This window comes from Lampetra planeri, chromosome 62 (genome assembly GCF_965212315.1).
Source record: "Lampetra planeri chromosome 62, kcLamPlan1.2.h2, whole genome shotgun sequence".
Lineage (NCBI taxonomy): Eukaryota > Metazoa > Chordata > Hyperoartia > Petromyzontiformes > Petromyzontidae > Lampetra > Lampetra planeri.
Genome location: NC_136168.1, coordinates 2102910 through 2115599, shown reverse-complemented (window position 1 = coordinate 2115599; position 12690 = coordinate 2102910).

The following is a 12690-nucleotide window of genomic DNA, read 5'->3' as shown; positions in this document are numbered from 1 at the left end:
TGCGCCCGAAACGTCGTGATTTATTTTAAGACAATGCACGTGTCAGAGCATTTCATTTAGCTCAGGGTGAGCAGCTGATATCATGGGATACATTTCTGCCAGCATCACGTGTTTACAGTCACGGTTTTATCAGCCGAGCTCCAACTTCTGCCTAATTGTAATTGTATTTATAATGGTGCTTTATCAAATAATTATCATTCAGCTGACCCTTGTACAGGGAGCGGTAGTGCAGTGGTTAGCACGATTCCTTGCTAGCCACGGCTAAGGGGCCGTCCATAAATGACGTCACGCGATTTTTAACAATTTGTGACCCCCCCCCCTCTTCGTCACACGGCGTCACTAAAAGTCAGACCCCCCTCAAATATGACGTCACAAAGCTCTGCCCCTCCCCCCCCCCAAAAATAAAACATGCTTCAAATCGCTTTAAACTATTGTCATTGTAGTGCGTATTTAATGTGGCGCTGCACTCTGATGATTTCTTTAAACGTCTATTTAATTAAGTAGAACTTGTATCTATTTATTTAAAGTTGCGCATTTTGATGTGACGTCAAATTTCTCAAACCCCCCTCCCCCATCGTCACACATCGTCACAAATGTCTGACCCCCCCCTCCCCCAGGTGCGTGACGTCATTTATGGACGGCCCCTAACTTCAGTGGTGCGTGATATCTGAGCTGGGCCCAGTCCCGCAATCCCACCTTTCAACAACGGCACTGACCGGCGTGGTGAAGTATGTTCAAACAACCCGCCACAACCGATATGGCGTGAAGGAGGTCTTCATGCAGCAGTGGACTAACAAAAAATGGCTTAAAAATTATCGGGGTTTTTGCCCTTTTTCCTGGCAACAAAACTGAAACTTTTTTTTTACGAGGAATCATGTCTGCATTAACCACAATACTTGTGGTCGAAATGCAAACCAAAAACACACTCTGATAATAAATGCATTGTCCTTGAAACTGATTGGTCCACACCAGAGACGGCTTTCTTTTGAGCCTCGTCTCAATTGGTGACAGACCAGAGGACGCCAAAAGGCGCACAGCTCAAAGACAATGCCACTATCAAAGTAATGAGGGCTCGGGGTGAGCATCTACATCATTAGACCTCCTTTGCCAGTACCAAAATATGATTATAGGGTTTTTTTTAACTGAAACCTTTTTTTTAAGGTTTCAGTTTTGTTGCCAGAAAAAGGGGGAAACCCCTATTATTCTATTTTGGTACTGGCAAAGGAGGTCTAATGATGTAAAACATGTCTTGTCATATTGTCATGGTTGTCCACGTGGCCATTGCAAAGGCGTTGTTACATAGCTCGGACAGTAGGTGGCGACCCAATCTCATCACTACCCCAATTACAGCCACTGTGTTAAACTACCCCACGACGCACTCCCAAGACGTACCCTACTGCCCAGCGTGGAAGAGTAGGCCAAACACCCTCGAGAAGGGGTTCCTCTTAGGCAGTGGTTCTCAAAAATGTTTGGCTACTGATGTACCCCCTTTGTTGAATTTTCTTTCAACCGAGTAACCCCCTTGCCTGACCCGACATGGTTCTGAGAAATATATGTATGAATACTGTACTCGTTGGTTCTTTCGGTAAAGTCACGTAGGCAGAAAAATAATAGATCACGACGTTTCGATCGCAACACAAGCAATCGTCATCAGGTGGGACAACCACAGCAAGACAAAACTGCCGAAGCATCAAGAAAAATCTGCTGAACCACAGCAAAAAAAAATTTAAGTTTTTGAAGCAGTTTTTTCTTTGCTGTGGTTGTCCCACCTGATGACGATTGCTTGTGTTGCGATCGAAACGTCGTGATCTATTGTTTTGAGTATGGATTCCTGCAGTCACGAAAGCTTCAAATCAAGATTGTCTGAATACTCTTTGGGTCGTTCGATATGTGTGAATAATGCACATCAATAGTTCAGTATTCTAATCAATTGTTCATTTGCGAGGTTATATTGGACAAATGTAAAATCGATCATATTTATATTTCAGTAAATACTGCCCACTGTTAACCTCGTAACAGCCTCGCCATGTCTGCAAAGCACCCTCGTGTAGCCTCGAACACCTTAACAGACACCCCCAGTTTGACTCGGACACCATTTTTTATAGCAACCGCCACCCGTGCAGTAGCTTCGAACACCACATTGTACACTGTATTTGAGCACCCGAATAAACCTCCCCATATTATCCACAAACGCCATTGTATAGCCTCGAGCACCCCACGGTACAATATAGACGATGCCACTTGTGGGCAAAGCCTCGAACACAACGGTGGCGGATAACCTCGAATATCAAATAGCCTCGAACACCGCTGTGCATGCATAGCGGCGATCAAAACGATTGCGTAATCTCGAACACCTTTAGTCGAGATTACCGACGACGGCGTAGCCTCGAACACCATCGCAGGTGAGCGGCGCGCCCCGCTTGTGAAGTCTCGCCACGCGCGGCGCGCCGCGGAACACCGCGAACCCGCGTGTTGATTCTGGCTCTCGCATTCTCACGATGGGGAGGCGTCAGGTCGCCTCGCTTCGCTCTCATCAGCACCACCCCCCACCAAACCCCTCCCCGAAGAGGGGTGGGAGGAAATGGGGAGGGATCAAGCTGGGAAGCGGTGTAACCGCAAACACGGCCACCTGCTCCGCTCTCAGTAGACTCCCTGCTCCTGACTGCGCGTGTCGCAGATCGCGTCCACGGAGGAGATGGAGCGATGCAATCAACTCGTGTGCAGGCGCCGGTGAGAGGATCGTGAGAGATTGCTGCGGCTTGGGAGAAGAGGTCTTCATCTAGCAGTGGATTGATCATGGCTGACGATGATGATGACTGTAAGTGTGGCATCTCCTTCCTCACAATGAACTGTCGAACACGGTGAAACTTACGAGGCGTGTAAAACGCGTACGGCACTTTATCAATGCGCTGCTGGATAAAGCCAGGTGACTGTTCAGTGACGTCCTCCACTGAGCCAGTGTCGCTGTGAACATCGGTTCAAACCCCGGGCTCAGCCACTGCTTGCGATTAAACTGGAGCAGCTCAAATGTACCGAGTTGGTGATCGCAGCGCGGTCACCAAGTCGTCGCTTAAATTATGTTCTGTTTATTGGTAATTAGTGGGCTAAGGGGCCGTCCATAAATGACGTCACGCATCTGGGGGGGGGGGGGTCAGACATTTGTGACGATGTGTGACGATGTGTGACGAGAGGGGGGGGGGGTTGAGAAATTAAATGGACTTTTTAATAAATGTTTTCTCCTACAACATCAGAGTGCAGCGCCACATTAAATACGCACTACAATGACAATAGTTTAAAGCGATTTGAAGCATGTTTTATTTTCAAAATGGAAATATGGTTTTGGGGGGGGGGGGACGACAGAGCTTTGTGACGCCGTGTGACGAGGGGGGGGGGTCAAAAATCGTCCAAAATCGCGTGACGTCATTTATGGACGGCCCCTAAGAGCCTCTTTTCCAAGTGAAAATAGGATTTCCTTAAAAATGCACTGGGCATTTAACTTATTATTGGATCCACTTTATAATAATGAAACCCATCGCTTCGTGCACCACCAACCCCTCGCCAGCCCGTGCGATCGTCTCATCTTGGTTCTAGAAGAGATGGGTTGGTGTATCACAAAGTGATGGGAGTAATTATGATAATTATGATAATGCTGGTTCAAAAATTAGTTGTGAGGTTATTCTGTAGTTGTGGATAAATGATTATTACTATTAGTGGATAGACGGGATGCTGATTTGGGAGTGGAGCGGTGGCACAGTGGTCAGCGAATATCTGGACCTCCCTTAGGTTGACTCAGCATTAAATTGGAACAACATCACTGGGGAGACAAAGGCGAACGGGCGTGGTTATGGCCACACCACTCGCTCACCCACTCACCCAATCGAGGCAAAGATCCGCTTTATAGCATGAACAGATTGTTGGGGCAAGTGCTGTTAGCGAGCACCTATGAAGGTCGGCACGGCACACGAGGCGTTAGGTGGCCAGCACCACGCCCGGCCGCCTTTGTCTCCCCAATGGTGATGTTTATACAATCGCACTCATTTGAGGTTGAGTCACCAACTCGCTCACCCACTCACAAACTTACTCAACCGCCCATTGACTTACGCACACAGCTCTCTCTCTCTCACCTCCTCATCCACTAAGTTGTAAACCCACTCATCTACTCACTGATGACCAAACCCCTCCCGCAGTAGGCGAGATGGTATCTCCCTCGCTTGTGGGCACGTCAGAGGGCGTGGGTTTGTTCTCGACCCTGGAGATGCCTGTGGTTGCCACACGCGGATTTTACTCCGGGTTTTTAGATGATTTGGCTGCTGCTGCTATACATTCCTACGTGTGATGACAACAGCCACTTCCATGAGCTATGAGCTCAGTGGGCATGACCTGGTAAAGACAATCATTTGGTTTTGGACCTCTCTCACGCACCCACCAAGCCATACATTTACCCACAAACTCATCCAACAGCCCACAATGTCACTCACCCTCCCTTATACCGTGTTGACCTTAATTAATACACGGTCTCTATGGGGCCGTCCATAAATGACGTCACGCTATTTTGGACGATTTTTTACCCCCCCCTCCCTTCGTCACACGACGTCGCAAAAAGTCAGACCCCCCCCTCAAATATGACGTCACAAAGCTCTGCCCCCCCCCCCAAATAAAACATGCTTCAAATCGCTTTAAACTATTGTCATTGTAGTGCGTATTTAATGTGGACGGCCCCTATAACAACGCTTTCCCGAACTGCCTGTGAAGGCTATACGGGGTATCTTTGTCTTTATGTAATAACATCATGCCCACGGGAGAGTGGGCGGGTCCTTGCGGGGAAGAGAGGGGAGGGGCGTGCCAGGAGGCGGGGTCATGGGGGGGGGCATCGCTAATACGATGGGCGGGGCAACGATTCCCCCCCCTCCCCACTCGCGACCCCCTCAATTGGTCAGCCGCGCACGTGCGCGCGCACCTCGCCGCTCCAGCCAATTACGAGCGGTCGTTCGCCCTCAGGGGCGGGGCTCGGGCCCCAGTATAGAGGAGGGGGGGGGGGCCGCGCAGTCAGCTGTTGAACCCCGCTCACCTGCTGGTTCATTCATAAAAAGCACCCCCCACGCCACTCCACTCCCCGTAGCCGCACGCGCTCAGCGCCTCCTCTCGCAACTCTCTCACCACTCTCTCAAACCCACGCGCGCGCGCGCACCTTGAGGCTGACACCCACCTTGAGGCTGACACCCACCTTGAGGCTGACACCCACCTTAAGGCTGACACCCACCTTAAGGCTGACACCCACCTTGAGGCTGACACCCACCAACCTCTTTCCCACCCTCGCCCGCATCTTCAAACCTTCCACCTCCTCTTCCATCCGTGAGTAACCGAACCCCAACCCCCCCTTCCAGGCCGTTATCGCGTTGCGTTATAGGCGAAATCCGGTCGTCATCGTCGATTGTGGCTTAGCCGTCTTTATATATGCGTCTATCTATCTCTCTCTGTCTGTGTCCTGAAGAAGGGCCATTGCCCGAAACGTCAGCGTGTATGTTTGTAGTAAGTCAATATATTAGGCGTCCAACCCGAGGAGATGGAGTGATGAAATCAGCTTGTGTGCAGGCGGCTAGGTGGATTATCGCTTGGCGACGGCTTGGAGAGGTCCAGCAGTGGAGTAACCGTGGCCTATGATGGTTAAAGTTCCATGCTAAACACAAGGACGACGATTTACTATCAGATGATTAAAGTTTACAGCTCTGGATGAAGACCACCCCACACCGTGTTGGACATGGGGCGTTGTTTGACCATACTTCACCACGCTGGTCATTGTGGGAGTTGGTGAAGTGTGGGGGAAGGGGAGACGATGTCGGGACTGGTTCTGAGATCACGCGCCAATGATGATAGCCGCGGACAGGGGGAATCCAACTCAGGGTTTCGAGGCTCGCAGCGCAATGCGCTAACCATTGCGCCACCGCTCCGCACATATTGTACGATACAGTACCACTTTAAAGCGAAGTTAAATGTGACAAGTAGAGGATGCACACGGATCCTGTATATGTACCTTGTGGCGGGACCCCGGGGTCCCGAATAAACGGAAGTCAAAATCGTGATTAATGTTTTATTTTTTATTCTTGGCGACTCCGTCCCACCGCGCGCACAAACGCCGCGACCCGCGTGGCGCGGACCGTTCTGTGGTCACGCCGCGTCCTAGCGCAGCAGCAACGGCAGCAGCAGCGAGGACGGATGCGCAGAAGAGCTGAACAAGCGAATGCTGCACTCCACGCTCGGCTATGGGCAGGATCATGTCGTATCCAAAGCTGCTCAGACTGCCTACACGACTCAAGTCCTTTATTTGTCATCACGGGCTGCATGATACGGTGAAACTGCTCTCTAATCTTCATGATTATTTGTGACCTACCAATGTCTGCAGCCAGGATCAATCGATGACATTCCTATTACCTGCAGATATGTAACAGATGAGATGCGTTGCACCGTTAATTCCTCCTGTTTGATAATACTTCTCTTGTCCGTATGCATCTGTGCAGATCGGGGTTTGTTTGCGGTTAAGCCTTAGTCCCCACATACCGCTCGTATCAATATAAGCAGCGCATTGAAGACGCGTGCTATTTTACGTACTGCTTACAAAGTGTGTTCACACATCCACAATGAAAAACACGAGGGGTGTCAATTATGTTTTCGATAGTGTATTTAAATCGAGGTACTGCAGCTAAGTAGTTTTCAATTTTAAAGGCATCGTTTAACAAGACAACACTTGCCACCATCCCTCAAACCCATTGGTGAAAAATAGCTAAGTTTTTTGTTTACATTATAATATAATGTTTAAATTATAATATAATGTTTATGCGAGAGCCGGGGGCTTATGGGACCCCGGGGTCCCGCCATGAGGTTCATTTGTCTAAAAAGTGCAAGCGATTTCTCTGCCGTGATCGTATTATACTAAAGCGTGTATTTGAAATGGGAGTCTACAGATGTATACTTTAAGTTATGCACTACTGGCTGTAGGTGGTACTGACATCCACGTTGTAATCTGTATGAGAGTGTTCATAGTTTTATTCTAAGACATCACAGTTCTTTTCGGACGAATAGTCGGGGAGATGGAGCGATCAAATCGGCTCCTGCGCAGGTGCCATGGGTGGAGGATCGTGAGAGGTGGCGATGGCTGATTTAAGGCTGAGTCGAGCGAGGGGAGGTCCACGACAGGTTCAAATGTTCGCAATTGTTATTAGTTCGGGTCGCCGGGTTCGTAGCGGAGTGCGCTCACCACTGAATCACCGCTCCCGTAATGATACACACACGCACACGTGTGCTTGCCGATGGTTTACGTGGCAATATGCGAGGTCTGAGCATTATTAATTTGGTTTAAAAACAATCACACCTGACGAGTTCTGATTTGCACCTCCGAGGAAACGAGATCATTGAGCGCCGATGGCTTTGAAGAAGTCTCATTTCGAAGGAAACTTCGTCAGGTTATACTGTTAACAAGAATGCGGTCTGCAGGGACTGCCGGTTAACAGCTTCGCCGAGGTCTGTCCTCACGTGCGTTCTCGCAATAACTTAACAGACACACATGGGGGGAGGGAGTGCAGCTGAATCGACCATTGCCTGTCAAGGTACACTCAGATTGAGATAGCAAGGAATAAAAAAAAACACGCGCACGTCTGGAGTATGTGAGCGCGTTGCATGCAGCAAGAGTTGGACCCTTTTTAAATCCTTTATATTAAGTTCACTTGCTTGCTTGCTTGCGCGCTTACGACCGTGCAAATCTTTCGGTCGTTTTTTAACCCACTTCCCGTGATCCAATCGAGCTGACATTTTGCACACAGACTCGTTGTGCGTGACAATTTATTTTCGTGAACACATTTTTCCAAAATTTTCCACTTTTTAGGAACATTTCTTTTTCATATTTAATTTAAAATACCAATGCGATAAAAATGAAACTCTTACTCAAGAAAAACAGAAATGGATAATAAAATAAAACCGATGCCACGCATATAAAGGATTTATAGTGAAACACTTTGTTTTTACGGGTTAATTTTTTTAGCGCTGCTGCTACTTCGCTATTGCGTCGCGTGTGCCTCCCTCTCAAGTCCTGTGAACGCTTTTTATTTGTTTGTTATTAATCAATCGGCGAATTTTCTCTCGAGGGTAAAGTCCACGATAAGAAAGGCGGCCGCATACTGACGGTGTTTTTGGGTTCGGATTGAAGCTGCTACACGCAAGACGTCGCGGCTCTTCCACGTTACTCTGGCGGGCGGGCGGAGCTCATGCGGAAGAGCCTTTGAGCACACGACCAATAATTGCGATTTTGTGATGTTAATAACAACATTTGTACTCAACACGCTCGTCAATTACAACGTGACCATAATGTGGAGGGGGGGGGGGGGATACATTAATAGACGACGTTTCGGGCAATGGCCTTCATAGCATAGCACATGCATGATTTGATAACACTGGAGATGAATGTTTGAGTCGGATCGCCACGTGAATAGAAAGGCAACGCGTGTGTGTCGTCTCACCCTCCTCCACCCGGCAGGTGTAAATAAATAAATAACCACTGACACGTGGGACAAACAATTCCTCGTCGGTGTTTGTCCACGTGACTACGCTATTTGTTTATTCGGTTGTGTCGGGTGGAGGAGGGGTGTACGACACACATGGACTTGCATGCGATGACCCAATAATTATTTTAGCTGTAATAAATTTAACCCTTTAAAAAAAACTAACAGTATACATGTGAACATATAAAACGTAACTTAAATATTCAGAATTTTTTTTTTACAAAAAAAAAAATCTATTATCTGCAGCTGCGTTTTATATACGACGAGGATTCTGTTGATTTCCGTGAAACAGTCTTCGCGTGTGCCGACTGGTGTCCTTTCGGGCAGCTCCCGTGCTGGTCATTAGAAGCATCAATTAAGATGCAATTAGGCTGCGCGATAGTACGGGTGGGGGGGGGGCGTGGAGGTGGGGGGGCTGTGGGTGGCGTGGAGAGGGATGGGTGCCAGTTCACCCGAGTTCGCCCTCCACCCGTTTGGGGTGAAGGTACGGGATGTGTTCGTGGAGCCGTGCGCGTGTGAGCCATTGTGTGTGTCACTCTGCCACGGTGTGTGTGTGTGTCACCGTGTGTGTGTGTGTCACCGTGTCATTGTGTCCCTGTGTGTCACTGTGTGTGTCACCGTGTGTGTGTCATTGTGTGTGTGTGTCACCGTGTCATTGTGTCCCTGTGTGTCACTGTGTGTGTCACCGTGTGTGTGTCATTGTGTGTGTGTGTCACCGTGTCATTGTGTCCCTGTGTACCACTGTGTGTGTCACTCTGCCAGGGCATCCCTGTGTGTGTGTGTCACTGTGTGTGTCACTGTGTGTCACTGTGTGTGTCACTGTGTGTGTCACACTGGCAGGGTGTCCCTGTGAGTGTGTGTCACTGTGTGTGTCACTGTGTGTGTCACTGTGTGTGTCACACTGGCAGGGTGTCCCTGTGAGTGTGTGTCACTGTGCGTGTGTCACTGTGTGTCACTGTGTGTGTCACTCTGCCGCGGTGTCCCTGTGAGTGTGTCACTGTGTGTGTCACTGTGTGTCACTGTTTGTGTTACTGTGTGTCACTCTGTGTGTCACTCTGCCAGGGTGTCCCTGTGAGTGTGTGTCACTGTGTGTGTCACTGTGTGTGTCACTGCGTGTGTCACTGTGTGTGTCACTCTGCCAGGGTGTCCCTGTGAGTGTGTGTCATTGTGTGTGTCACTGTGTGTGTCACTGTGTGTCACTGTGTGTGTCCCTGTGAGTGTGTGTCACTGTGTGTGTCCCTGTGAGTGTGTGTCACTGTGTGTGTCACTGTGTGTGTGTGTCACTGTGTGTGTCACTGTGTGTCATTGTGTGTCACTGTGTGTGTCACTGTGTGTCACTGTGTGTGTCACTGTGTGTGTGTGTCACTGCGTGTGTCACTGTGTGTGTCATTGTGTGTGTCACACTGGCAGGTGGGGAGCGGTGGTGTAGTGGTTAGCGCTACGCTGCGCTATGAACCCGGCGACACGGGTTCGATTCCCGCTCACGGCCAACATCAGTGACGATTATCTGAACCGGTCCCGGGCCTCCCTTAGGTCGACTCAGCCTAAAATGATTACCTGTTGCGGTGTGTAAACATTGCCACTAGGGAGACAAAGGCGGTCGGGCGTAGTGCTGGCCACCCACCCCCTCGTGTACCGTTCCGGCCTTCATAGGTGCTCGCTAACAGCACTTGCCCCAACAGTCTGTTAAGGCTATATGAGGGATCTTTGTCTCTTTATCTTTGTCGCACTGTAGGGGGTACAGTCGGGGGCACAGGTGGTTCATCAGCCAGTCATCTCGGTCATCTCAGTCAGTCGATCCGTGGCACCTGCTGGGTCTGCCCCGTGACCTCCTGCCAGCGGGCGTTCGACACTTCACGTGGTAGCCTCAAGGTGCACATGGCCTGGCACAAGCGTCGTGGTGACGTCACCGCCACTTAGTCGCGGATGGCGGTCGTCGTGGTTGTTGTTGTCACACTCCCATAGGTGCTCGTTAACAGCACTTGCCCCAACAGTCTTTTAAGGCTATACGGGGGATCTTTGTCTTTTTTTGTGTCACACTCCCAGTGCGTTGCCTTCAGAGTGCACCTAGACTGGTACAAGCACCGTGGTGACGTCACCGCCACGTGGTGGCGAGTGGCGGCTGGTGTTGTTGTTGTGGCACCCGGCAACCCGAGTTCGAGTTTCGTTCGTGACCAATATAACAATGACGAACATTTGAGCCGGTCCTGGGCCTCCCCTAGGTCGACTTAGCCTTAAAATAGTACCTGGTGCGGTGTGTAACCGTGAGCACTGTGCGTGGTGTTGGCCACCCACCCCCTCGTGTGCCCTGCCCAGCCTTTATCGGTGTTCGCTCTCAGCACTTGACCCCAGCAGTCTGTGAAGGCTGTGCGGGGGATCTTTGTCTTTGTGTCACGGTGACACGATGTCCCTTTGCGTCTGCGTGTGTGAGTCGCTGACATTATGCCCAATGAGTGTGTGTGTCGCTGTGGCATTGTGTCCCCATGAATGTCAGTCGGTGTGTATGTATGTATGTCTGTGTGTGTGTGTCATAGTCAGCTGTGGGGAGCGGTGGCGTAGTGGTTAGCGCGCTGCGCTACGAACCCAGCGGCCCGGGTTCGATTCCCGCTCAAGGCCAACAGCAGAAATAATTATCTGAACCGATCCTTGGCCACCCACCCCCCCTCGTGTGCCGTGCCGCCACTTGCCCCTGCAGTCTGTTAAGGCTACACGGGGGATCTTTGTCTTTGTGTGTCACCGTGACATTGCGTCCCTATGATAAGCGCGTGAGTCCTTGTGTGTGTCACTGTGTCCTCATCAGCGTGTCACTCTGTGTGTGTGTGTCCCCTGGAGTGTGTGAGCGGTAGTGCAGCGGCTAGCGCGCAGTTTCATTACCGCTCACGGTGGCGATTATCTCAGCCGGTCCTGGACCTCCCCTAGGTCGACTCAGCCTCAAATGAGAGCTGGTGCGATGTGAAAACATCGCCAATGAGGAAACAAAGGCGGCCGAGCGTGGTGTGTCCGTGTCTGTCTGTGTGTGGTATTGTGTAGCGCATCGAACCCGGTCACCCGAGTTAAATCCCCGCTCACGGCTACCACTAGAACCAGTCCTGGGTCTCTCTCCAAGGTCGACCCAGCCTTAAATGAGTAGCTGGTGCGTGGCCGAGGCGTGGTGCCGATCTACCTCACCAGGTGCTCGCTTAGAGCACGAAAGGCTACACGGGGCACCTTTGTCTCTGTGTGTGTGTGAATACAATGGTTTAAATCGACAGTCCTCAACATACACGCAGACAGCCGCTCGTGGCTGACAGCAGTGAGTTCTGTATCGATGTTCTCGAAGGGCCAGAGAGAAAGTCGCGGGCCTACAGAGTTTTATTACTCTTTATACTGCGTACACCGCTGTATATGTACAAACCAGGCCCTAGAAAAGTTGGCAAGGCTCACGATTTGCATGTTCAATCGGAAACCAACATTGTATGCCCGTGAAACATCGTTATTGCAATTCGTTACGAATTGCAATAGCGGATTATTGTTTTGATTTTGAGCAGATGTAACAATTGGTCTTGTTCGAGAGCTCGGATGTGATCCGATTACTGGAAGTAATCGATTACTTTTCCGATTATCGGTTCCGCTGCTCAACTAAATCGAACGTAATTGCTCGTGGGGGGGGGAGGGGAGATCTTTACCACTTGTGCCGCTGGACGGGAGGTGATGGGGCTACCAGGCACGTCACGCTGGGTCTTATGAGTTCCCTGCGTTGTGTGGTCTCTCACGAGGACCCACAAGAGAGGGGGGGGGGGGCTTCCCGATAACACAATGGGCAGCACGCCAGCATTGGTCCAAGGGAGACGGATTCTGCTGATGAGACACTGAATGTGGAAACCGGTCCAGAGTTTTGCTTCGTCCTGAACCAGTGCTGCTCGTATGAACGCGATGCACTCCCATCAGCCGTTGCGGCTGATGGGATGTGTCAAACAAACGCTCTTGGTGTATGTCTTGTGCGTCAGCTATAGCCCATACTGTACTGCAGTGTACGGCTCTATGCTACTCTGCGTGGCTCTATGATTTTATGACGTAATGGAGTGTATGCCCAAATTAATGGAGTGAATGAGGTGGTGGTGGAGTGAATGAGGAGGTGGTGGAGTGAATGAGGAGGTGGTGG